Below are 26,147 nucleotides of genomic sequence, written 5' to 3'. Positions count from 1 at the left end.
AAGCCATCACATCAACAACTTTCACCTGCTCGATGACTTTCAATCAGGCTTCAGACCGGGACACAGCACAGAAACCACCCTCCTCCACATTGTTGATGACGCTCTCCAAGCCCTAGATCTAGGCAAAACCTGTCTCCTAATCCTTCTAGACCTCTCTTCCGCCTTTGATATGGTGAACCACGAAATTCTCCTTGAACGCCTCAAATCCAGGATGGGGCTGGAGGGCACCGTCCTTGAATGGTTTAGATCCTTCCTCCAAAACCGCTCACAAAGAGTCCTTATCAATGGCGATCTATCCGCCCCATCTCCAGTTTCCGTGGGAGTCCCCCAAGGATCAACCCTATCCCCTACCCTTTTCAACCTTTATCTCGAACCTCTCACCGAGGTTCTGTGTGCCGCCAACATCTCATACCTTATGTACGCCGACGATACACAGGTCTACATTAAAATCTCTTCCCCCCAGGACATTCTCTCCCTAAACATGGCACTGAAGCTAACAGTCCATTGGCTCACTGCCAACCAGCTTAAACTCAACGCCAACAAAACCGAATTCCTTCTGATCTCCCCACCCAAACCTAATCCAGACATCCAGGAATGGATCAAGACAATCACGGCACTAAACTGCCCGCCTACCATTGTTGACTCGGCAAAATCCCTGGGAATAACCCTTGACGGCAGCTTGAATATGCACAGCCATATAAACGCGATGGCCAAAACGGCTAGATTCCACCTGAGCTACCTAAGAAACCTAAAACCCTTCCTCGAGAGGTCCGAACTTAAAATGGCTACCCAGGCCCTTGTCATCTCCAGGCTTGAATATGGATGCTCTACTCTCGCAGGGCTACCCAAGAACTCTCTGGCCCCACTGAAAGCCTGCCTCAACTCCGCTGCCAGACTCATAACGGGCTCAAAAAAATTGGACCACATCTCTCCCCACCTCAAAGCTCTGAACTGGCTGCCCCTGGAGGCCAGAATACAATTTAAACTGGCCTGCATAACTCACAAAGCTCTATACGCGAACTCACCGACATTTCTTGCACAAAAACTCGTGATATCCGGACAGGCCAGAAATTCCCAATCTGCCAAAAACCTGCTGTTGCAGCCAGCAAAATTCTGGAAGAAAAAAACCTACAATCGAGCCTTCTCTGGAGCCGCTCCAAGAATCTGGAACTCTCTCCCACCCTCCGTTAGAAGACTCCCGTCCTTGGCACACTTTAAGAGGGAGACCAAAACTTTCTTAATGGGAAAATACCTCATCTAGCGAACTCCTTACAATCAGACTTGCCGCGTGTGCCTTATAACTGCCTGCTCAAACTTTTTATCCCATTTGTAGCGTCAACTGCAGCTAGGATGCACCTCGTGGATTGGAAACCTTTGTATTGTATTGTTACTCTGCATGCTTTCATTTTTCTCCCTCAGGTAGCTTGAACTTGAAATTGAATCTCCCCCTGTATCCCTTTCTCTCCCAGTGTGATCCCTCCCGTCCCTACGTCTTATTCCCCCCTCAATCCTGTAAAGCGCTCTGATACCCTCACGGGTCTGGTTCGCGCTATATAAAACTGTAAAGATAAAAAATAAATAAATAAAATAAATTAATTCACCCACTCTAAAATACAGACTAACATTTTCAAAACCATAGACACACCAATACCAGATACTAGATACCCATCCACTGATTCCTATCTATATATTGTGAGCCGGACATACACTGATACAGTCACTCATACATGCTGTCACTCATCATTACATCAGTATAATATCCACTCATACACCTATACATACATTCACACAGTGCTACTGATCCATAGAGTTACTTACACATGTACTCAGTCATGCCAAAAATCAATCACACACCCATGTACTCACCTATGCAGATATATACACACCACCTGAATTATTTATACACACACCACTTCCCTTATTTATATAGATACTATCACATACATACTCTCTTATACAATCACTAATACAAGTACACATTTGTGTATGTAGGCACTCTTGCAATCACTCTCTCTCATATATAGTCAATTATACACCCCAACACTCACATATACTGTCTAAAATATATATAGTTACTCACATATATACAACTGAGACATCAATTCACTAATCAACACACCTGTACACACAGTTAGCTACCCCTACAGCCCTTCAGAGATGTAGTTTTGAAGGTATAGAACCAGTGAAACAGCTATTCAGACATGCATGCACAGTCAGACACCCCCACCCATCCAGATAGACACTCAGACACCCATACAGAAACTCATACAATCAATAACCCATAAAGACACTGATGTAGCTACTCACCAACCCATGCACCTGCTTGCACAGCAACTGAGAGACAAATAGAGACATTCACTCAGTTTAGTCACTAATCCATGCATTCAGTAACATACGTTCAATCAGTGACTTATAGAGTCAGTCATGCATCTACTAAATAATCCATTCAGGCACTTATGAATCGACTCCTTCTTCAATAGACCTTGGCATAGTTATATAAGAAAAATATTTACAGTTTACAGAAAAACACATTCACTGGATGATGTCATCAGTGCTGTCATTTGAGATGTCATGAGTGATGTCAATGTTTATTCTAAACAAGGGAACCCGTAAGGTAGGAAGGACCTTGGGTATTAGCTGTTTTGAAAAACAATTGGTCCTTAAAACATATATAAGTGATGCTATGTAAAGCGCTCTGATACCTGATTGGATTCGGGTCAAGTTCGCGCTATATAAAACTCTGCAAAAAAAAAAAAAAAAAAAATAACAATGAATATAGACCCGAATCAGTGCTATATTAAGTGAAGATGTCCAGCCGGACATTTAGATTTAATACTTTGAACGTGATTAATCGCAATTACACAGAGCGTATTAGAGTGGGACACAGTCCTGTATCCTTCGACAAACATAACATAAAGACAATCACATATATTGAGACATTTTTCTGGCGAAACAACCAAGCTTATCGCCGATCCAGAAATAGGGGCAAGCTTTTTAGAAAGTAAACAGTAATGCACTACTTTTAACATGAGTTTAACGTGCATGCTGTTTAAAGAGTCGACGACGTTTCGATCTATAACAAGATACATAGATCATCATCAGGACAAAAGTTATGACATGCCTGAGAACACACTGCCTGTGAAGGAATTGGAGAAAATGGGGTGGGAGGCAGGAAACAAGACATTAGAATCTTTACCAGAAGTAAGAGAAAATATGACAATTAGTCTCCTCAGTTATACAATTACTGTCAGGTTGTGCGGTTAAAACGATTGAATTTCAAGGATTCACAAAAAAACAGAAAGCATGTGAACTTACAGTAAAGCAGCCTGTTCCCATGAGCGAGAGAAGTGATGCAGAGGTAAGGTGCACTTGCGTATACGATCGGTGATGAGGAATAGAGTGAGTGCGGCAAGGAACAGTGATGAGGAAGCAGTGTTACTGTTTGGAGGGTTCAGAACCGGGTCATTGAGAAGTGATATCGATAGGAAATTACCCGTAGTGGAGACATTGGAGGAATTGGAGTAGAACGCGAGCTCGACCAAGTGAGTTAACGTTAGAAGGTGATTACAAAGGTGGGCCGGATACAATAATTGCCGTAATCCTGTCAAAACGAAGTGATGGTTCGGTCTGGCGTAGTGGCGGGTCGGAGTGCTCCGAGCGTTGGTACTGTCCCAGGGAAGTCCTACTTCCACCTAAACCGAAAAACAACACAAAGAGAATAGTCTGCGTCACAACTTTTTCTGTTGCCTCTAACCCCATCTGCAAATCCATTCTTAAACATTGGCCCACACTTATTCTAAAGGACCATCTAGTACGAGCTGCTATTCCTAATGCAACACTTCCACTGACACTAGATGCACACTGGGGCCTCACACCTCTGACTGGGCATGCAAAATGTGGTAATTGCAATATGTGTGATTGCACTATGGAAGGTAAAACCTTTACTTTTGGCAACACTGTTATTAAATAAATATATATATATATCCACAATGAAAATACTCCTTACGGAGATTGTAGCCCACCGAGGGGTGGCGCGATGCTGGTGTAGTACGCCGGTAATGCAATACTCTGTGATGAACAAAGTTCCAATCGCTCTCTCGGAATACATGCAAAAAACCACCAGAAATCCAAGTATCACTCAAAGGGGGTTTATTAACTTCATATACCCGCCGTGACGCGTTTCACTCTCAAGGGGCTTGTTCACACAACGGTGCTAATTTCTAACTATAACGTGCCTGAAACCTATGGTTTTTTCAGTGAAATTCAAAGGTTTTTTAAATGCTAATTTCTAACTATAACGTCCCTGAAACCTATGGCTTTTCAGTAAAATTCAAAGGTTTTTTTAAATGCCAATTTCTAACTATAACATACCAATCGCGTTTCCAGAGTGGTGGAGAAAGGTGAGCGTGGCCTCTGAAACACCTCTTAGCAATCCCACTGTGTGGGATTTACTGGAGCTAACAGGAGGAGTAGTTATAACCCCCAATGTCAACCTTGGGGGCCAACTACCCCTTTTATTGCCACCAGTAAGTCCCACACAGCAGGATTGCTAACTTCTTACATCCGGCCCCGCCCCATCCCTGCACCACTGTGCAAACGCGCCCCCTAGCATGTTGTAAGTTGGAGGATTAAGTCCCCTTGAATCCTGAGAGTCCCTGGGGGCCAACTAGCCCATCAGGTACCTCCAGTAAGCGCCACAGAGCTGCTTTGCAGAAAGGTGGTCCGAGGCCATCCCCCTTTTTACACCTCTCTGCAACACAGCTCATGGGCGCTTACTGGAGGTACCTGGTGGGCTAGTTCGCCCCCAGGGACCCACAGGATTGAAGGGGAATGAATCCCCCAACTCAAAACGCGCCAGGGGGCGCGTTGCACAGTGGTGCAGGGAGTGGCGGGGTCTGACGTGAAAAAAGTGCAATTTCCGCCGAAATGTTTTAAAAGAATGCTTTTTTTAGCCCTGGGGGTCCTTGTGGGACCCCCTGAGCAGGCCTAGTGGGTCAGGGCGTTTCTACCCTGCCCCCTTTTCTTCATTTTTCACCTTTTTTTCACTGTTTTCTTGTGACTCGGTTCTAGATCGTGATGTCACTGACCATGTCATGAATGATGTAATATGTGAAGTCATCAGCAGTGCATTGCGGGGACGCGAGTTATAGTTAGCTCAACTAACTATAACAGAGGAATTTCTATGGTTTGTAACCATTAGGAGACAGTGGAAAAATCCACTTGTACCCTAAGGGGTAAGAAAGGTAGACATATGGATACCTCCTCCCCAGTATACACTTTTCCACACGATTGTATCCAGACCCAGAATGGCTCTACAAGCCTCTAACTCTCATATTGGTGGCGCATTCCACTGTTGCAGGAAGGAAAAAATTCCTTTTGTTAATTAACCCTCACACACCCTATTGGTGTCATGCTTCATCATCGGGTTCACCCAGACTCGTAAAGGTCTGGGTGGGCTCAACCATCTTTCAGGGAGCTCTTAGGAGATATAGGCCAGGGGTTTTTTAAAGATTAAAAATCCTATTTCTTCCCCAGGTATCCCTTTATTCGCGGGGATGCAATGAATATTAAAAATTGGAAAAAAGGGTCTCTTCAGAGTTTATGGTCCTAAGACCCTAAAGGGTAGCCAACATGTTTCAGGCCACTCAAAAATGCCAAAAATTGGTCTGGGGCTTTCATCAGGGGTCAAAAGAGTGTACCCTCCCTGGTTTGTTAAAGAATTACGATGTTGACCTATAATTCAAATTAAGAAGGTACAGATAGCTGTTCCCGTCACGAACACCAAATATTATCGATGTTAATCACATGAATCTTTGTTTAAAAGACATACATTACAGTAAGGAGAATACTTATCCTCCTTCCTTCTGTACTAGAAAAATTCCATCTATTCGGAGAAAAAAGAAAGAAAACAGGAGAGAAAGAAACAAAAAAAAGGCTAAACATTGAATTTCAACTGTAGTCTAAAGGTGCCGCTTCAATCCATGCTTGTGTGCACTTTTCAAAATCATGGATGGTCAATCTTATTAGTGCATCAACCATTTGAGCCATATTGATTAAATTCATTCAAAACACCCAACTAGGGTGGTGTGCACGATGTCACGCTGTAACCAAAATATTTATTGTAGTTGAGAAAACACTTGTTAAAACACCATCAATCATGTCATAGCAACCACTGTTTTAGTGACAAATAGGTCCCCCACTCGTGAATATATCAGTTTAACATAACCAATCGGAGTTTCTGAATTTTCACTCTGATGTTATAAGATGTAATCTTCACACACTCGTAGTCATGCACCATTAATTCATATGGAATAGGTATCAAGCATGTTATTCACATCCATCCATATCCGATTTTTTCTTACCCAACTTGGGGGGAACACACGTGTCTCAGGGAGAGAGAGTAGGTATATGGTCACATGCTGATTGCAAAAGGCAAAGAACAAAAAACGCTTTTCTCGTTAGAGTCTGGAAGGGACACTTACCCCCATTCAAGCACTCGCAAAATCGGCGTTTCACCTCTTACTGATTTACATGTCCTGCCCAGTGGTACACCTAGTTACAATCTCTGCTCCCCGGCTCTAGCATCTAAATGCTGTTATGTGCGGTCTGAATACAATTGTGTGGAATAGAATTTCTATGGTTTTCTATGAGAGAAATGTCCAACTAACTATAACATCCCTAAAACCTATGGTTTTTTCAGTGAATTTCATAGGTTTTTTAAATGCTAATTCCTAACTATAACGTCCCTGAAACCTTTGGTTTTTTCTGTGAATTTCTAAGGTTTTTTAAATGCTAATTTCTAATTATAATGTTCATTAAACCTATCTTTTTTTCTGTGTTTTATAATTATCAACCCATTCTCAACTTGGTGAAAACTGCAAATCTCACCACTCTTCCATCGATACCTTACACCAACAAAATCACCACAAACGAGAGCCACAACTAACAGTAATGAAATGCAAAGTAGGCGTTCCCATGCAAAAACAACATGAAAACACCACTTCCCCACATTTTCAACGACCAGCAAAATCTGCAATGAGATCCAAAAAGCAGGTGATAAGCCGAGTTAGCAGTAACAAATTACCATCAACCTTTACCTTGTGTAAGGAGGTAGACTATCTACTCATGAATTGGACCCAGCCACATCTAAAGATCAACACGTGATAGAGCTACTGATCATGCAGGTCCGACACGCAACAAGACCACAACTACTACCACCAAAGCAGTGCAAAACAGGACAACGGACCTTCCCAAAACACCATGCCCCTCAGCCACACAATAACTGAATGTTGGGAGATGTGGCAACCCGCTATATATGAAGGAGGCAAGTCACCCTACAACAATAAAGCACACAATGCCAAGTGTAACGCTGATGTGCTGCACAAACCTCACTATGCAAAGCACAAACCTCTTCATGTGGAGATATACTGTTGATATTTGTAGTGTAGTGCACAGTGGACGCAACCATGTTACCTCAGGCAGTGGGGAAGATCTCGGTCATGTAGCTGTGTTGTCCCCCCCTGTAAGTGGAAACGGAGTGGGCTGCTCTAATGTACGCCACTCCAGCCTAGCAGTATAAATAAATAGTTCAGGCCCTAGGTGTGGTTCACTTGAGGGAAGACCAACGAGTGTCACAGCGGCAGCCTCACCCTGGCACGTGGCTGCCACCATAACCGCGGGCCTCCTCGACACAGGCCCCCTGTGAACCCAGCGGCACAGCACCGCAGACTTATGTCTGTACCGACTACTGCCTTCAATCTACACTGCGGACAGCAGCGCTCACAATTCAGATGCAGTGGCGATTGCAGATGTCGCAGTCCAGTTCGCAAGATACTTTGCTTCCACTGCGGCCCACCCAGACCACGCATCATCGCACGGTGCACACATGCTGTGTGCTTCAGGTGCTACTAACTCACTGCACCATAAATCATCGCCACATAGCTGTGCGCCCATCCTGACCGCTGCCTCCGCCTTACACTGGGGTTACCCGGTTCACAATTTAAGATTAGTAGCGACGCAAATTGTGTAAGACAGTATAATGAGTCAAGAAGACCACATGCTCCCAATCTGTGCAGCTCAAGTCAACGTCACCTGCCTGTGGGCCTTTGCTGACCGCTGCATCCGACCTACACTGTGGAAGACCGGCGACACGTGGTGCCAACTAACCCTGTTCAACACAAGCCGATCCCATATGTGTAACTGTGTCCTGAGTCCTGAATGGCAGCGACCAGAGCACCACACTCCCTTTGATCACCGAGGGGTATTTCCACATGGAAGACCGGCAACACGTTGTGCCACTGAACTTGTACTATGCAAGGCTTGTTTGGGTCACCAACGTATGCAAGTGGCTTTGGATCCTAGCTCACCGCAACCGCTGCCCTACACTGTGGGCAACCGGCGACAAATGGTACCACTAACTTTCTTCAACACAAGCTGATCCCACATGTGTAAGTGTGTCCTGAGTCCTGAATTGTAGCGACCAAAGCACCAGACTCCCTTCGAGCAGTGAGGGGTATTTCCATATGGAAGGCAGGCGACACGTGGTGCCACTGAACCTGCACTACGCAGGCCGGTGGGGCCCCCAACGTATGGACGTGGCTGTGGGCCCTTGCTCACCACTACCTCTGGCCTACACTGTGGAAGACCGGCGACAAATCGTGCCACTAACCGTCATCAACACAAGCCGATCCCACTGTGTCCTAAGTCCTGAATGGTAGTGATCCTAACTCTGTGAGACAACCACAGCACCAGATACCCTTCCATCAGTGAGGCATATTTCCATATGCAACAGCGGCAACACGTGGTGCCAATAACTCTGTGCAACACAACACAAGCTGATCCCAGAATGTGTAACTGTGTCCTGAGACCATATTTCGATATGCAAGGCCGGCAACACGTAGTCCCACTAACCCTCTTTAACACAAGCCGATCCCACATGTGTAACTGTGTCCTGAGTCCTGAAAAGCAGTCACCCCAAGTCTGTGGCAGTGACTACAGCACCACACTCCCTTTGATCAATGAGGGGTATTTCCATATGCAACTACAGATGCCACTAGGCAGATTTTTTTTTTTATATCAGTTATAGCTTTACTACAATGACCAAATTAATCTTCAAATGCAAACTAACATGGAATAACAGTCTACGCTACAGGCAGTACAGCTCGCAATTCCAATTTTAAATGCTAATTTCTAACAAGACTGTACTCAGAAAATACAACACTTCGTCTATGTATTCTATATTTATTTCATCTTTTCATCACACGCCTACACTGCACTCAGTGGGGCTCACAATGAAAATTATTTATTTTGAAATGAAATGAAAAGGCGATTTGTAGAGCGCGAAACAATCACCCAAAGGTATCAAGGCGCTTACTCATTTAGGCTGAGATTCGACAAATCTTAATGACTAAACAGCCAAGTCTTTAGAGCCTTCCTAAACGCTAACAGATTGTTCTCATGTTTCAGATATAGTGGGAGTGAATTCCACAGCCTAGTAGCACCCAACAAAAAACTTCTCCCTCCCCAAGAGCATCTTTTCACCTTGGGGACAACCAGATTGTTAGACAAGGATGAGCGAAGATTGCATGCTTGAATGTAAAGTAACCGATTCTGTTTTAAAAAACCTGGTCCTATATCGTGAATGGTTTTAAAAACAATACATAGAGCCTTAAACTCTATACGTTTTGTTATTGGCAGCCAATGAAAGTCCTTCAATGCCAAAGAGACTGATTTATACCACGGGATATTCAATAAAAGCCTGGCCGCGGCATTTTTAACAACCTGCAGTTTGGCTAAGCATTTTTTACGAAGATTAATAAAGTGCCCATTACAATAATCGGCTCTCGAAAGAACAAGTGCTGAAACCACCAACTTACGAAGCTCAGCTGGAATGAAAGGGGGGACTTTTCGAAGAATTTGTAATGTATAAAAAGAAAAGGTAACCTGATTAACATGATATTCAAATGAAAGTTTAGAATCAAAAGTGACTCCCAAGTTCTTAACATTGGTCACTGGTTTAGGAAGTGGACCCAATTCTAGGGGCCAAAGATCTGGTGACCAAAAATTTGTATGAGCCCCAAACAGTAGCACCTCAGTCTTACTGGAGTTCAATTTTAAACAGTTGGTAGCCATCCATTTCCCCACCTGGTGTAGGCATGAGTGGAATCGCTTCACAGTGTCAGTGGGGGATCCTGACACTGAAACAATAATCTGCGTGTCATCCGCATAGGAGACAGAAGAGAACCCCTGAGATCTAATAAGTTTCGCCAGGGGTGCAACATAAACATTAAAAAGCGTGGAGCTCAGGGATGATCCCTGCGGTACCCCACAGGGTAATGTAACATTTGGTGACCTAAAATCATCTAAGGCAACAAACTGTTCTCTACCAGACAGGAATGACTCGAATAAGGTAAGAGCCTTTCCTTTGACACCGATCCCCCTCAGAACTTCCAAACGTTTCTGATGGTTTACGGTGTCAAATGCCGCCGAGAGGTCAAGCAGCACAAGTGCTGCACTGCCCCCCAGGTCGACAGTTTGCCTAATCATTTCGGAGGCTGTGATTAGGGCCAATTCGGTGCTGTGATGTTTACGGAACCTGAATTGAGTATCATCAAGGAAGTTATTATTTTCAATATATTCTGATAAAAGTCTAGAAATCGGACAATAGCTCTTAGGATCGGTATCGTCCAAGTTTGTTTTTTTCAGAAGGGGGAGCACAGAAGCCAACTTCCAACAGGTAGGAAAAATGCCAGATGAAAACATTTTATTAAAAATAGGCATCAAATAGGATGCGAATGTTTCAGCAAGTAACTATTACAGGCCTTAAATCTACATAATATCCTTTTAGTATCCTTTCTTCTTGAACACTTTTTATATCAGTTATAGCTTTAGTACAATGACCAAATTCATTTTCAAGTACAAATGAACACTCAGCAGTCTACACTGTGGGCAGCAGACCTCACAATTTGAATTTTGGACACGTGGTGCCAACTAACACTGTCCAACACAAGCCGATCCCACATGTGTAACTGTGTCCTGAGACCTGAATGGCAGTGACCCCAAGTCCATGGCAGCGACCACAGCACCAGACTCCCTTCGATCAGGGATACAGCAAACAAATGATGGACGGAATGCCTGCAATACAAACATTCTCCCCTAGTCAAAAGATTTGGGTTAAATCCATCGTCTTTTTGCCCACTATGCCACCACAGTTTGGATCCAGCCATATGCAAATCAGTCTTGACCCTGTGCCCCATGGTAACAGTCCAGACCAAACTGCCGGGTCAGGTCCTCCCTGGACCAGAAACAAGCATCCTGGGACCGGTTTCAGAGTATGTCACCCTTCTTCAGCCAAGCTTGCTTGAATCCAGTGGTGCAGTGAGCAAGGGACCCACATCTGGGCATACCCATCCCACTTAGGGCGAAAAGTGTTACAGCAAACAAATGATGGACGGAATGCTGACAATGCAAACATTCTCCCACAGTCAAAAGATCTGGGTTAAATCCATTGTTTTTTTGCCCACTATGCCACCCCAGTTTGGACCCAGTCATATGCAAATCAGCCTTGAACCTGTGCCCCATGGGAACAGTCCAGACCAAACTGCCAGGCCAGGTCCTCCCTGGACCGGAAACAAGCATCCTGGGACCGGTTTCAGGGTATGTCACCCTTCTTTAGCCATGCTAGCTTGAATCCAGTGGCGCAGTGAACAAGGAACCCACGTCTGGGCATACCCATCCCACTTAGGGCGAAAAGTGTTACAGCAACAAATGATGGACGGAATGCTTCAATCAGTGAGGCATATTTCAATATGCTGAGCCGGCGACACGTAGTCCCACTAACCCTCTTTAACAGAAGCCGATCCCACATGTATAACTGTGTCCTGAGTCCTGAATGGCAGTGACCCCAAGTCTGTGGCACCGACCACAGCACCACACTCCCTTCGATCAGTGACGCATATTTCGATATGCAAGGCCAGCGACACGTAGTCCCACTAACCATCTTTAACACAAGCTGATCCCACATGCGTAACTGTGTCCTGAGTCCTGAAGGGCAGTGACCCCAACTTCGTGGCAGCGACCACAGCACCACACTCCCTTCAGTCTTATTTGCTGTTCTTTTCTTTAAATAATTTTTTATATATGTAAATCTATACATGACTAAGATTCTTCTTTGTCCAACGACACAGGGACACATCCAGGCCGAAGAAGGTTGTTGGGGGTATGATGGTAATGTGGGAAGAGGGTGCATTACCTCCTGATGCGGGGAGAGGCAGCGTCAAAGGGGTATCTATCACAGAAAGTACTTCGATATGTTTTCACAAATGACTCGGACAAATGCCCGCTTACGGACTGAATCACAAAATGGTTTTTCAATGCTTATGTAGTGTGAGTTATATACAGTTCGCACCCAGGCTCGCAGAGGGCCAACTGTGGCCCGTCCGCTCGACTCACAGACGCAGTACTACGAGATGTCCGCATTATTGTAGGTATCCCTACCCTGTTCCGTCGTACACCACGCCACTGCGATTACGTTCACGTCGTGGGTCCAACATAGCTACCTGTCGCAGGCGTACTCGCTGTTGGTGTGCAGGTCAGTGCTCTAGTTCTCAACATCTCACGGCCACTCCCTCAGGGCAGGTTTGCACACACACCACACCCATCCGGCACATACGTCACAGGCCATGTGACCACGCAAATATAATAGATCGACAACATCACATCCTTTATTGCCAGTGCTGACTAGATGGCGGACGCTCCACGTGTCTCAACCGTAAAGAGTCTTTGAAAAGTTGCGCAGAAGGTTAGTTGCACCCTGATCTGTATAGCCATCAGGGGCCTACCACCCCCTTGGCACGGACTTCAGATGCACAGGGTTAGTGCCACCCGAAGCTCATATGGCCATCAGGGGCCAACCACCACGTGGCACGAACTTAACTTCCACAGGCTTAGCGGCCCCAAAAGCTGATGTGGTCTCCGCCATTGATGACTCAGGACTCAGCGACATCTGTGCGTTCCGTCAAGCACCCGATGTGGTCTCCGCCATTCATTACTCAGGACTCAGAGACATATCTGGCATGATTTTTGACAGGCACGTAGAGTGCCCACTGCTGCACACTCCGGTGGCACCAGGTAATTATTTGCTCATGGATGCGCAGAGGTGGCAGTGTCTGTCTCTCTCTCTCTCTCTTCCTTCTTTTCCTGCTATCTCTCTAACTCTCTCTTCTCCTTCTCCCTTTCTCACTCCCTTTCTTTCTTTCCCTCTGTTTTTCTCTCTGGCTTTTTTTTCCTTCTCGGTTTCTCTGTGTCTCTCTCCTTTGATATGCCCATTACACACGTCCTTATTTTGTGCTTTATTTTCCAGGCTCTGTCGTCGACATCCATGGTCCCCACAGGAGTGTTCCGCCTTCTTGTTTTCTATTATTTTTTTTACAATTTGTTTATAAGTTTATCATTTATATATATGTTAATAAAAAAAATTATTTTGCAAATAGTTTTTCGTTTATCGTTTACATATATATTTATAAAAAGAATAAAGTTTAAAAAAAATATATTATAACATTTTTTGGGCACTTATCGTGGGAATACTGGTGATGTCTGCAGTTTACACCAACTTCTGAATAGTGTGTTAGATTTATCTCAACTTTACTTCCATTAAAGTGCTGATAATGAAATGCAGACTAGCCGTTCCCGAACAAAAAGACACGAGGTGCACCTTTGGGATTTATTTTAAATACTAAGGGGCATATTATCAAGCCAGGCAATAAAATTATCGCCGCTTTGGCGGCAGCAAACTGCCGCTAAAACGGCGATAATGGGCATGATAATATGCGCTATGGAATTCCAATTGAAGCCCATGTTAGATGTGAAGGACGTCTAACATGGGCTTCAATTGGAATTCCATAGAGCATATTATCAAGCCCATTATCGCCGTTTTAGCTGCAGTTTTCTGCCGCTAAAGCGGCGATAATTTTATCGCCTGGCTTGCTAATATCCCCCTAAAATCCTGTATTGAATTGCATTGAGGTAGTGGCTGCACTTACAGTGTACACACAAAATCAATTAAGAACTCTCATTATATTTATATTGATTGGGAATAGTGTGTCAAGTGCTGGATTTTGACGAGATACACTGCTCAGTTCGTATATTGTTGTGCACACGAAAAAAATCACATCACAACTTTCACACCAACTGCAATGCGAAACAAATTCCGGCGATAAGCCACGTTAGCACCAGGTATTTTACACCTGCTTTCTGCTGGTGTTAAGCAGGACGATTACCTGCACCATGAAACGGAACACAGCCAAGAGCCACACCAGAACACCCACAGGTGCCATAGAATCAATGAACATAATGCAGGGATACCCATGAGGGCCACAAGACTCATCACAACAACTCCAGGACCGCCACGACCCCCAAACCCGCATCTGAGCAAGTGTGTCCCTGTGGTCATTGTCTTAGCATGATAGGCACGAGCCCTGCAACATCACAGTGTACTGTCACCTCAGCGTTGGCAGTGAGCCTGGACATGTAGCTACGCACGCATCCTCCTGCATGCACAACCGGCATGTGCTGGTCCAGAGTACACAGGTCAGCGCAGGGGTATGCCTATCCGGCAAGGGGAACAGGGTGTCTCGGACATATCTGTGTACAGGAAGTGTGGTAAGTGTGTCTGTGTTCTGGTGTGGCCTGCCACAAAGGCAGCAGCACTCGATGTTGTAAAGTGCCATGCACCACCTTCAAACAGCACTGTGATGGAGTAGTTTGAATGTAGCATGACATGCGCGAATAGGCATTACAATGGTGTGCCGCACGAATGCAGGAGATACAACAGTGTACCGTAGAAAAGTGTGGGGGCTCGTGGGAGGGAGAAGCAGCTGTTTGACAATGTAACACACAGTGAACTCGCCCATGTGCCACGTGCTGGGCATCTCATCCATGGTAACCACGGTAACAGACATCCCACAACACCAACGACCGGCCTTTGTACACATCCTGTATGAATGCAGCGTGGTTTTCACTTCTATGCTCGTTCAGTGGCGTGATGTTGGTAGGTTGTGTGACTTGTGCTCCTTGTTGGTGTGTTTCATTTTGGTCATTGTTTGTCTATACTTGCGCTGTACTTAATTGTGCATGTGTGCCATTCTGCCCATCTCCAACCGTCCCCCCACTCCCTGCTTCTTCCTCTTCCTGGTGCTGTTGTGTCTATAATTTTGTTGCACCACATGTAAAGAACAAACTAGAATAGTTCCTTGATTCTTTTAGGTTTCAAAACTTCTCTCTATTGGTTTCTTTTTAATCTTCCATATAAACAGTTTTTTTTAATATTCAACAACACATAGAAGTCAGAAGTGCAACGTATTTTATCAACACACTTACTAGAACATTCTACAACACGTGCAGGTTAAAAGGTTATCAATTTTTTTAAACTTAACGATATTTTTTTGCAACATTTTCTCGAACATTTAACAGCACGTGCAGGTTAAAAGTTCACGATTGTTTTAAGTTCGAACAGTGCCTTCCAAATGCAAGTAGCAGCTGATGTTCAGTTGAGCAAATTTCATCCTATGATATGTACTCCACGTTAAAACAGCTTTTTCTTAACCAATAACAAAGATGCTTTTCCACAAAACGAATGTGCACCCTACTTTTAAAAAAGAATGCTTTTCAACTCCCAATCACATATCATTTTGTATGACAAAAAAAAGTACTTCCCCATTTTTAAACATATCTCTTATTCTACCAAGGAACTGCATGAGCTACATACATCTTTCCATACCTTCGAACCATACCTTCAAAATGCTAGTGTGGATCGTAGGACATAGCTATATTTTCAGGTGCAAGAGGTATGCAGAACACAGACGTATTGACTTAGACCTAGGTTTACAAAATGTGGACATTAAATGGTTTACACAGAGAAGATTGAAGTTGCACCAATTGCTACCTTTGGTTAAAACCTCTTTGCATCTTCCACACCCTGACCTCATGATTGTGCATTGTGGTGGAAATGACCTAGGCACATTGACTGGGGTAGGTTTGGAAATGCTTATGAATGACACCTTTAGACAGCTCAGCACCATGTGACTCTGGGCAATAGCTCACTTAATAGCTCACATATTTCCGCGCCGGCCTCGAGGGTCTTCAGACCCATAGGGGTCAGTAGTTTGTGCTTTACAAATACCGTATTGATTTGCTACGTGCAAATTTACCTTTGCACTCCCTGTATAACACCCCCTAAGCACCATACACAAGTTACAATGTTCAAAACAAAAGTTCCTCTGAGTAGGTATAACTACATGCTAACACTACTTGACAGATGTGGCACAGCGGACAGAGCACATGACTTCACACCATATGACACACAGTTTGGACTCACGCTTTCATCCTCGACTCCGACAGCACCTCAGCTTAGCACCATGAGACTCTAGACAATACCTCACATATTTTCCGTACCCCATGACTTTCAAACCAGTAGGAGTCAGTAGTTCGTCCTAGTAGGCATAAACACATGCTGACACTACTTCCACAGGTGTGCTGCAGCAGCCAGGGCACATGACTTCACACCATAAGACACACAGTTTAGGCTCACGCTTTTATACCCGACTCCCGCAGCAGTTCACCTTAGCAGCATCAGACTACGTAATACCTCACTTAATTTCTGTACCCAGCACTTTCAAACCGGTAGGTATGAGTAGTTCGCTTCGCACCCCCTCTATAGCACGCCCTAAACACCCCACAGAGGTTACAGTGCTCCTACCCTCCTCTTTCCCACATTTTTCACCCTTTTTCCCCCTTACTCGCTTAAAGAGAATCACAAAATGGTGGCCAACACTTCCTAGTTGCAAACGCTCGCAGCCAATCAGCAGCAAGCTTGTGCTTGTAACGCCTCATCTAATCAGATGGCATAATTCCCAAATATCGATATCTGTAAATTTCGATATTTCTCAAAAACTACTAAATGGATTTACACCAAATAAACAAAAGCGTGCTTTCTAGACCAAGACCCTTCTCCCTGCCAAATTTGGGGTGAATCCGTTCACCCATTCGACCTGTAGCCTTGTCTAAAATAAAACATGTTTTGGGACCCCCCTTTTTTCTCGGCCCCCCCTTGACGAATCACCCCCAAACTTTTAACATAGGAGCTGATCTCAACAAAGAATTTGTTTTGAACATTTCACGATGATTCATCAATCGGTGCCAAAGTTATTGCGAATAGAATGTTGCCATTTTCCTATAGTAACTAGGTCCTAACTATAACTACCTACTGGCGACCGCCAGTAGGTAATATATATATATATATATATATATATGTTACGATGAACTTTTCCAAACAGCAAAAACATTCGGCATCACCCATTGAAGGGAAGCAATTATGGGTTTGAAAGCACACCACAAGTACCAGCATGCGTGAGAAGTCAACCCATCAGGGCGCCCACCAGGGGGCGAAAACTTTTGAAATAGCGCAATTGTTTGTTGGTGTGTGTTCCAACCTCCAGATGCCGTGGCACCCCTTTGAGAAAGGTCTAGGTAGACCGAAATGCATAAGGATCGCCAGCGCTGCAAAATAAAGTCAAATTAATCACCGTAAGTGTGCGGCTCACTCCTTTCTTCACAGAGAGGCTTTTTGGGATAATTATCCGGCTTGGTCCTGCCGTCGAGCTACGCACCGCCGCAAAAAGAGCACCAAGACTGCCCGAAATCGGACCTTGTTTGTTGTATGCGAAAGCAATCATGGGCAGTAGGTAGCCGCCAAGGATTGTGCTTTGGTTTGGTCTCCAGCAGCTTAAAAGTGGCATGCAAAGGAGTTACGATGAACTTTTCCAAACAGCAAAAACATTCGGCATCACCCATTGAAGGGAAGCAATTATGGGTTTGAAAGCACACCACAAGTACCAGCATGCGTGAGAAGTCAACCCATCAGGGCGCCCACCAGGGGGCGAAAACTTTTGAAATAGCGCAATTGTTTGTTGGTGTGTGTTCCAACCTCCAGATGCCGTGGCACCCCTTTGAGAAAGGTCTAGGTAGACCGAAATGCATAAGGATCGCCAGCGCTGCAAAATAAAGTCAAATTAATCACCGTAAGTGTGCGGCTCACTCCTTTCTTCACAGAGAGGCTTTTTGGGATAATTATCCGGCTTGGTCCTGCCGTCGAGCTACGCACCGCCGCAAAAAGAGCACCAAGACTGCCCGAAATCGGACCTTGTTTGTTGTATGCGAAAGCAATCATGGGCAGTAGGTAGCCGCCAAGGATTGTGCTTTGGTTTGGTCTCCAGCAGCTTAAAAGTGGCATGCAAAGGAGTTACGATGAACTTTTCCAAACAGCAAAAACATTCGGCATCACCCATTGAAGGGAAGCAATTATGGGTTTGAAAGCACACCACAAGTACCAGCATGCGTGAGAAGTCAACCCATCAGGGCGCCCACCAGGGGGCGAAAACTTTTGAAATAGCGCAATTGTTTGTTGGTGTGTGTTCCAACCTCCAGATGCCGTGGCACCCCTTTGAGAAAGGTCTAGGTAGACCGAAATGCATAAGGATCGCCAGCGCTGCAAAATAAAGTCAAATTAATCACCGTAAGTGTGCGGCTCACTCCTTTCTTCACAGAGAGGCTTTTTGGGATAATTATCCGGCTTGGTCCTGCCGTCGAGCTACGCACCGCCGCAAAAAGAGCACCAAGACTGCCCGAAATCGGACCTTGTTTGTTGTATGCGAAAGCAATCATGGGCAGTAGGTAGCCGCCAAGGATTGTGCTTTGGTTTGGTCTCCAGCAGCTTAAAAGTGGCATGCAAAGGAGTTACGATGAACTTTTCCAAACAGCAAAAACATTCGGCATCACCCATTGAAGGGAAGCAATTATGGGTTTGAAAGCACACCACAAGTACCAGCATGCGTGAGAAGTCAACCCATCAGGGCGCCCACCAGGGGGCGAAAACTTTTGAAATAGCGCAATTGTTTGTTGGTGTGTGTTCCAACCTCCAGATGCCGTGGCACCCCTTTGAGAAAGGTCTAGGTAGACCGAAATGCATAAGGATCGCCAGCGCTGCAAAATAAAGTCAAATTAATCACCGTAAGTGTGCGGCTCACTCCTTTCTTCACAGAGAGGCTTTTTGGGATAATTATCCGGCTTGGTCCTGCCGTCGAGCTACGCACCGCCGCAAAAAGAGCACCAAGACTGCCCGAAATCGGACCTTGTTTGTTGTATGCGAAAGCAATCATGGGCAGTAGGTAGCCGCCAAGGATTGTGCTTTGGTTTGGTCTCCAGCAGCTTAAAAGTGGCATGCAAAGGAGTTACGATGAACTTTTCCAAACAGCAAAAACATTCGGCATCACCCATTGAAGGGAAGCAATTATGGGTTTGAAAGCACACCACAAGTACCAGCATGCGTGAGAAGTCAACCCATCAGGGCGCCCACCAGGGGGCGAAAACTTTTGAAATAGCGCAATTGTTTGTTGGTGTGTGTTCCAACCTCCAGATGCCGTGGCACCCCTTTGAGAAAGGTCTAGGTAGACCGAAATGCATAAGGATCGCCAGCGCTGCAAAATAAAGTCAAATTAATCACCGTAAGTGTGCGGCTCACTCCTTTCTTCACAGAGAGGCTTTTTGGGATATATATATATATATATATATATATATATATATATATATATAAAAACACACACACACACACAAGTTTGGGGGCATTTTACCAACAGAAAAAATATGAGTGATGACGAATGCACAGCTTGGGAGCTGGAAGCTCTATAACTTTTTGAAGAAACAGGAATAATACTAAGCAAGGATAGAGGAGAAATACTACCCTCAACCAGTAATGAAACTGGAAAACAATTGCAGGAATATGAGAAGTTCAAAAAACGTGAAATCTCTCACTGGTGGGAAGTAGCATCTTTAAAACTGCACATGCAGTTTGGAAGAGTCCGAAGAGGATTGCGTATCATGATTACGCCGACTTACGAAAATCCTAACCCAGAACTATTACGTGAATGGGCTGAGAACAGTGCTAATAGCTCTACCAACATGATAAGGATGCTCATCAAATATGCAGAAATAGAGAGACAAGAAGTAGTGATGAAAATTAAAGAACTTATTGAAATTTTACACAAAAACGTGGATCAAACAAGAATTCCGAAATTTAAAGGATATTTGAAGAATAAACTTAAAAAATACAAAAAAAAGGACTAAAGATAGAAAAGCGACCACATTTTTATGTCATCGATTAGAATATGAGAATGGCCGAATTTATACATTTGCTAAAAGATTCGACCCAGTAAGGAGACAAAAGGTACAAAGTGAAGTAAGCTCCGATACGGGTTCAGAAGTTGAACAGTAGGAGTCTACTAGAAGAGGTGTACCAAACACGAGACTCAATGTTACTAAAGAAATTAGTATTTTACAGTTGGATCAGAAGTCAGACCACCAGACAATAAGAGGTCGAGGGAAGGGAAGAGGAAGAGGAAACAGAAAAGTGGAGGGGAAGGATATCAGAGAAACTACAGGAGGGCCAACAAACAGTAATCCCCAACAATACAGTGAGAAATCTAAGCAGTACTTGGAGGAAGATAAATCAGTATTGGAACTGGGCCTTTGAATTGCAAGAAAAAGGGTTTTAATTATGCCAACTGTAGAATGGATCTGTACAGATTCGTAATAAAATTGAAATGGACAAAATTACATAATTGGTGATGGCCCCGTGGCTTGGGGGGGCCTTTGAGCCCCCCACACATTTCATTCCAAAGCCCCGGGGGGTGGCGGTCCCCGGGGCTGGGGGGGCTGTAAGCCCCCCCGCAATAATGTTTGAAAAGCCCCGGGGGTGGCAGTCCCCGGGGCTGGGGGGCTCCTTAGGGCCCCCCATCCCAATATAAATATTGCCCCCGTGATTTGACCCACCCGGGGTCTAAATATTAACAAGCGCGGGGGTGCGAGACTCGCCAATTTAAAAAATAAAAAATGCTTTTTTGAGCCCTAGGGGTCCTTGTGCGACCCCTTGAGCAGGCCTAGGGGGTCAGGGTGTTTCTACCCTGCCCCCTTATTGCGTTTTTCGCATTACTTTTTCTGTTTTCTTGTGCCTCGGTTCTACCGATGCACAAGTTGGCTGCCAACGCTTCCTGGTTTGGAGTGTTGACAGCCAATTAGCAAAAAGCTTGTGATCGGGAGGGTGCGCGGATCCTGCACGGCCATAGATATATATATGTGTTTTTACTTTTGATTTTCTCAGCAACTACTGAACGGATTTACACCATTTAACAAAAAGGGTTCTTTCTGAACCAAGAACTACCTCTTTGTCAAATTTGGTGTAATTCCGTTCAGCAGTTCAGGCTGCAGCCGTGTCTAAAGCTTACTTTGAAAAATTGCATGGGGAAAACACGTTTTGGGACCCCCCTTTTTTCTCGGCCCCTGCTTGCCGAATCACCCCAAAACTTTCAGGATAGGAGCGGACCGGAGCGCCCCACGAGTTCTGAAAATTTCGCGAAGATTTATCAACCGGCGCCAAAGTTATTGGAAATAGAATGTTGTGAATTTCTCATGGAAAATAGGTTCTAACTATAACTACCTACTGGCGACCGCCAGTAGGTAAGATATATATATATACATATATATAAAAATATATATATATATATTATCTACTGGCGGTTATAGTTAGGACCGTGTTTCCATAGGAAATCTGCAACATTCTATTTGGAATAACTTTGGCGCCGGTTGATGAATCCTCGCGAAATTTTCAAAATAGGTGGGGCGCTCCGCTCCGCTCCTACCCTGAAAGTCTCGGGGGGATTCGTCAAGCGGGGGCTGAGAAAAAAGGGGGTCCCAAAACGTGTTTTCCCCATGCAATTTTCCATAGGGACCTTTAGTCCAAGGTACAGCCCGAACGGCTGAACAGAATTACTTGAAATTTGGCAGAGAGGTAGTCCTCAGCTCAGGGAAGTGCCTTTTGCAGGTCTGGTGTCAGTCTGTTCAGTAGTTCCTGAGAAAATCAAAAGTAAAATCATATATATATGTGGGCGGAGCCTAACCACACATCTCATCCTGAGATCTGATTGGCTGTCAGCACTTCATCCAAGAAGTGTTGGCAGCCATCTTGGGACCAATATACATGATAGCACCTCATTAAAAAGCATTGCAGTTAATAGAAGGTTTTAAAACTTTAGTTACATTATAAATCATTTGTTGATGGTACCATACTCATTTTAGGAATTGTGGTATGTTCTAAGGTGATTTCACCATGTGAAAAAGCCTTCTGCTGGGATATCATGATTGAGAGAAAAATATTTTCTCATGCTTTTCCCACAGAGGTTTGGAAGGTGATCTATAAGCTAAACTGAGAGCTTATTTTCTGTAAATTCACATTATCTTTTATTTATTTCTCAGTCATGTGAGAATGAAGTCTGACATTCTCAGTAAAACATGTACATCCAACAAGGGCAGAGACTGTCAGTTGATTCCTTTGTGTTCTACTGCAGCTTCCCAGAGTGTTCCAAAGAACAACTAGAGCGCTAACAGTCCTACTTATGATAAACGTATGGCACACCTGAAGCCATCTTGCTTGGATTAAAGTGGTAACTCTTAAAACATTTAATTTAAAAAGGAACAAAATGAGGGGGTTCATTTTTCCATAACAAGTATGATTAGTGCTGCAGAAAGAATAACTAGGGCACATTTTGACTTCTGAAATCCTCTTTTATTTCATTAAAAAATTCTGACATGCAGTCTGAAACATGCACTTTCAATACCAGCAGCAGTTTTCCCTGGTGAGCAGTAGCTTTACTACAGTGATCTAATGAGCAACTAGAGTGCTAACATTCTTAATTTATGGCAAATGTGTGACACATCTGAATGCCTTCTTGATGGAATCAAAGTAAAAAACTGAAAGTATTTCCTACTGAGGAGACTGCAGTAAATGAGGAAATTAGGAAACTTCATAACAAATAAGTCTCCCAAGATGGCCACCAGAGACAAAAGAGCCCAAATGTAGCCCAAATATCACCCAGATGTAGCCCAAGTATAGCCCAATGACAGAATGTCCCAGAGTGTTCTTAAAAACAACTAGAGCGCTTACTGTCTTCATTATGACAAAAGTATGGCACACCTGAAGCCATCTTGATTGGAATAAACTGGTAACACTTAAAACATTTAATTTAAAAAGGAACACAATGAGGGGGTTCATTTTGCCATAGAAATTATGATTAATGCTGAAGAAAGAAAATGAGGGCACATTTTGAGTGACTTCTCAAATCCTCTTCTATTGCATTAAAAAATTCTGACATGCAGACTGAAACATGCACTTTTAATACCAGGAGCAGACTTCCATGGTGAACAGTAGTTTTACTACAGTGATCTAATGAGCAACTAGAGTGCTAACTTTCAGAATGTATGGCAAATGTGTGACATATCTGAATACCTTCATGATGGAATCAAAGTAAAAAACTGAAAGCATTTCCTACTGAGGAGACTGCAGTACATGAGGAAATTAGGAAACTTCATAACAAATAAATCTCCCAAGATGGCCACCGGAGACAAAAGAGCCCAAATGTAGCCCAAAATCACCCAGATGTAGCCCAAATATAGCCCAATGACAGAAGTGTGCAAAACACTTATTATTTTGTGTTTTTGCAGTGTTATATAATGCAGACTTGTCAGGTATTGGAGTGCTTTACATGAGCATTGGTTACATCACACAAGAACAAATTCATTTTGGTTGTAGACATGGGGAGACTAAGTGATTTGACCAGAATCACAGAATGTCGAGCTGAAGCAGAAACTCCAACCTGGTTCCCCAGTTGCAAAGTCTGCAGTTCTGGAAGTAACACCACATCCTCTCCCCTAAGTGCAACATTTAATCAAGTGGTCAACTGGATAAAAAAACATAAAGGTAACAAATAATTTAAAAGTGCTTTGTCGCTATTTGAAAACTCAGAAAATATGTCCTTATTTTAGTCTTTTAGAGCACTAACCATAATTTTGATGCCAATAAGACCCTCTCATATATGTAATTTCTAAAGGAAATGCTCTAGGTATTACAGTTTTGATTACATCAAGATGACGTCAGGCGTTCCACACTTTTGTAATAAATATAGAATGTTAGCAATCTAGTTGTTCGTTACGATACTGTTGAGAGGCAGAGGCCAGGGGCACGGACTCTGAAAATTGAAGGCAGGTAGGAGGGTGCAAAGGCAACAATTTAACCACACTGAGCAGGCAGGAAGGGCCGTGGCAGCACAACAGACTATGGAGGGCAGTGGAAAGGGGGGCAGGGGCAACAAACCAACAATACAGGACTTGCAAGAGAGGCTGTGGCAATGTAATAGACCATTGTGGGCAGAAGGAAGAGGCAATGGTAGTACAACCATACATGCCAACAGACCCGATTCAGCCAGGAAACATCCAATGTTTTTAAGCTCAAATGGGCTTTATTTGATCTGTCTCCTGTCTACAATCTCCTCTTTTTCAATGTAACTCAAAGGGGAAAATCAATACCCCAGTTTTTTTTGCAAAATCTCCCTCTTACCAAGTTCAAAATGTTCGCAAGTATGGTACATTGGATCATGGAAGGAAATGGGGTAGGGACATGGACTTGGATAACAGAGGACAGGAGGGACATGGAGAGGTGCACCAAACTGACCCTGCAGGGCAGGCATCAGGGTTTGCAGCAGCACAATACACCACACAGGGCATGCGGGACGGGAGTGCAGCACAACAATCCATAGAAAGCAAGAGGGAGGGGACAGGACCATGCACATGGACAACAGAGAACAGAGGGGCAAGAGGCAATGGTAGCTAGCTGACCATAATAGACAGACAGGAGAGAAAGCTGCAGCATAACAGACCATAAAGGGCAGGAGGGACGGATCAGGGGCATTACAATGGAACACACAAGCCAGGAGGGAGGGAGTAGGGGTCTGCACATGTAAACAGAGGGCTGGGGGCAAGGGGGCAGGGCAGGAGCGGCAAGATAGCCATGGAGGTTAGGCAGGATGGGCACTAGAAGCAAGACACACCATGAAGAGCAACAGTGAGACTGTGATGGCATACACACAGACCATGGAAGGAAGGTGGGAGGGGGTCAGGGGCAGCTAACTGACCACACAGGGAAGGTGGGAGGGGCCATGGCAGCACAGAAGACCATGCATGGCAAGTGGGAGGGTTAGTGGCAGCACAATGGCTATGATGGGCAAGAAGGAGGGTGCAGGGGCATGCACAAAGGACGATGGAGGATAGAAGGGAGGGTCAGGACCTGTGCACAGACAAGAAAGACAAGGGGAAGGGGCCTCACAACAGACCGCACGGGGCAGGCAGGAGGAGCAGTTGCAGCACAACAGACCAGGGAGGGCAGAAGGGTGTGGCAGTACAATGGACCATGTAGGACAGGAGGAAGAGGATAGGGGCATGGCATGTGGACAGGCAGGGTGGAGGTGGCAGGGACAGGTTACAGTCATCTGACAATGCTAGGCAGGTGGGAGGGGAGTGGCAGCTCAACAGAACACTCAGAGTAGATAGGAGTGGCAGGTCCATGGAACATGGTGGGCAAAAAGGATGGAGCAGGGGCATGCACAAAGACATCGGAGGGCAGGGGGAAGGAGAATAGGGGCAGCAAGCTAAGCACAGAGTTTAAGCAGGAGGTCAATGATGGGGCATAGAATTGGGCAATGGAGGGCAGGAGGAGGGGACTGGTACATCATACTAAATTGAGGCCAGTGGCAGCACATCAGACCATGCATGGCAGGAGAGAGGAGGCTAGTCCATGGATTCACACAACAGAGGATAGGGAGGAGGGGGATGGGGCAGCAAGCTAACTGTTCAGAGAAGGCGGGTATTAGGAACTTTATTATTTTTAAAACGTGTGTCTGTGCGAACTACTTAAAATATGAACAAGTATGCAGCATAATCTCACTTTTATTCAGGAAGAAGAGGACGTTTGTGACTGTGACTCCGGGCTCACTTGGCAGAAACACCCCCTGACCCTCCACCCCCTATCGCAAAATGTAATGCCCGTGAAAAGGGTAGGTGAACACAGTGTTATATAGAACATAGTCCTGAGAGCACGATTGAAAATGAAAACTAGATATAGTGTATGGTATAAACTATGCACCAAAAAGTGTGATGTAAGATGAACCGGGCGTGAAATATAATATGCAATACATTGTGCGCAGTGACAGATT

Source organism: Triturus cristatus, chromosome 8, assembly GCF_964204655.1.
Source record: "Triturus cristatus chromosome 8, aTriCri1.1, whole genome shotgun sequence".
Taxonomy (NCBI): Eukaryota; Metazoa; Chordata; class Amphibia; order Caudata; family Salamandridae; genus Triturus; species Triturus cristatus.
The sequence above is the reverse complement of the archived record's forward strand: the minus strand, read 5'-3'. Positions refer to the sequence as shown.